The sequence below is a fragment of the Venturia canescens genome, chromosome 3 (genome assembly GCF_019457755.1).
Source record: "Venturia canescens isolate UGA chromosome 3, ASM1945775v1, whole genome shotgun sequence".
Taxonomy (NCBI): Eukaryota; Metazoa; Arthropoda; class Insecta; order Hymenoptera; family Ichneumonidae; genus Venturia; species Venturia canescens.
Window position 1 is genome coordinate 888,147 of NC_057423.1, and position 3,099 is coordinate 891,245.

The window sequence follows — 3,099 nt, forward strand, 5'->3', positions numbered from 1 at the left end:
GAGCAATGTCTTTCCGGCAGGGCCAATAAATAAAAAAGCCTCCTGTGCTCTTTTGCCGCTTTCAGCTCAAACATACCTCTATAGATATATACTACACTTTTATACTGGTCGAAGAGGAAAGAGAAGGGGGATGAAAAGAGGCCCCGGGGTGTTGGATGATTCTAATTTATTCTTGATTAGCGCGTTAATCCTGCCCGGTTCTGACTCATTGACTTCTCGGAAGCTTTTATTAGCCTCTCTCCAAGAGAGCGTCTCCTCATCGCGCCGTAACTTATATTTACGATTATTAATGGCGACAGATTTATCGAACGATACAACATATTTATACACACCGGTATACGTATATACATGACATATATATATGTTTTGTATTACATTTGAATATGCATGTATATAGGTACCTACCAGTTTGTCTCTTGTGTACAACGAAGCTCGTAAATTTTCGAAAAAATAAATAAAAAGTTTCGTAACACATATTCAATTACCAGACTACGAGACTTGAGGTGGATGTTTGAATTGAAGCGAAGCCTTTCGATCTTTACGAGCCTGGTAGAGGATTTTTTCATTTGGAAAATCAGGAGAATCCTACCTAGATATTGCTTTTTAACTCGTGTCGTTATTAACGTCGTAAATGGCACCACCGTTTTAGGCAATTTCCGCGTATTAAGTATATTATTTATTTCACCGTTTCGAGGATTGAGTTATCGGAAACCCCTCGAAATAATTAGCTATCATAAATAACACGTTTTTTTATTCAAACGACTTTCGAATCTATAAATGTGTTTGAATTTGATGAAAAGTGGCTTTACCCATTAGTTTGTATTTTACCAATGTTAGCAATTTTAGACATTTTATCAAGTGATATATTGGAATCTTCTTTTTCAGAGACCTTTTTTAACGTCGCTGCAACTCGTATTGAAAAGAAATTCTACGGTGCTAACGAATGTAGGACGCAAGAAAAGTTTGATCAGGTGACGATAGTAGAGGAACGAGAAGCCTATTAATTATCGCGTTTTGTTCGAAGCATTCACGACTCAAGTGGCCCGAGTGAGTCATCGATTAATAGAATACTTCGGGACGATGAATAATGCATTTTGACACATATTGAATAGCGAATTTTCCTTATTTTTTACTTTTGTATGCTCTACTTGAGTCATCGCGACGACGTGTACGAAGACAAACGATCGAAAAATTCCGAAGCAACATTTGTATCAATAAAAAAATTCATAGTAGACTCGAAGAAATATGTACAGTTGTAAATAATTCTCGAAACGAGAATTGGGGAATCATCAGCATGAGGAATCTTTATGAAAACTAAAACTCATTTTTATCTGTTTAAAAACTAAATGGTAATTCGGGATAATAATTAATATGCTAACGTTTATTGGAAACTAATTAATTCTGGCTGTATTTAATACATGTAAACGGGCGATTTATTGAGACAGAAAATTCGATAGATATTCTCAGCGACTAAAGATAAGACTGTCTGAAAATGTGTCGTGCTGAAAAAACATCAACTTGGGATCAAAGTCGCAAAATCTCGAGTTTTATATAAATTAAGCACCAAATTTAAAACGAGGCTCGTCATTCGATCGATTCAAACTGTATAACGAGCGATAATGAGCGAATCGAATATTCATTGAAGATGCGAGCCTCGACAAGAGTTGGAATTGATTAAAGATTATTTTAATCTGAAAAAAGGATGCGGTGCTGACAAAACAACAAATGATGATGGAGTCCTTAACATTTATTTGTTCTCGAAAAGCACAAGATAAATGACTAAAGATACTGATCGACAGATCATTAATCTGGGAAACACGAGAAAAGATATTCCGATAATAAGTTGATGATGTTGACACGAGCGTCGAGGGGTCTCGAATCGAATCGAGGGATCAGTGATGAAAAGAAACAAAAACATAGAAGTAAAGGGAAAAAAAATTGGCATATCAGTCGGCAAGATGGGTCATTGAGATAAAGTGAAGAAGTTCGAGAGTTTGTCCACGAGGCATGGTGAACGTTTGATAAATTGTTTACAGAAATCACTGGACGAAAGATATTTGTGTTGAAAGATAAGCTCGCTGGCATTGCACGTTAATGGCTCATCACGAAAAAGTGATAAGGGAGACAGCGCGTGATAGATCTTTTGACTGGAAATTGAGTGGTTGTCATTTCGAGAGAGAAATAAAAAAGAAGAGTGAGAAGAAGAAAGAGAGGCGCCGACAGAAAGAGAGGAAAGGTGCGAGGTCAGTAGATTGTTTTTTTTCACTCTTTCGCAACGGAGTAGTGACTACCGTTTCTCCTCAATTTATCATAGAAGCGTTCGCGCTATGGTGTCATCATGGCAGTCATCGGTGTTTGAACTATAGATTCACGAGGCTATGCACGAGTCGAGGGCGTGCAAAAGCCTCCGAGGTTTTTGGTCAGCGCGTTTGCAAAAAGAGGCGCAGAAAAAGAAGTACGAAAAAAATACATTAATCGCTCTTATCCGTTTGAACAAAATGTCAGAGTGCCAGTTGATAATGCGAGGGAGATAAATCAAGTGCGGTGAAAAGATGACGGTGATAAATGTAAACACGTCTGCCGGAGGCGGCCAGAAGATAGTTACCAAGATACACGAGGCCGGGAACATCAGAGAGTGAGAATGAGAGGAAGAGATGAGAAAAGAAGGTCGGTGGGAGAGAGCGAGAGTGGAAGAGACGCTACAACGGCGGCGGAGCAGTGGCGACGCGCGGCGATGGCGTCGGGTCATGACTGATGGCGATGTCATGAGATGTGGTATCATAATAATTCATGAGAGGAGAGCCTTGGCCCGGCTTAATCGTTGATTAATGAAACAACACACTCGTTCCGATCCTCCTTTTCCTTCTTAGTCTTCTTTTTCTTCTTCTTCTTCTTCTTCATCATTCTCTCATGCTCCTTCCGCTATCTCTCATCCGCCCTGATAGTTTTTCGGCGCTTCGTGTGCGCGGACAAGACAAAATATCGAACATGTGTTCGTTAAAGCAATAGACCCAATTAATGATCCAGCGGCTTTACCGCGCAAAGACTCACAGTGAGAAAGCAAAATATCGAGCTGGACCAACCGCCGCTCTACACGGT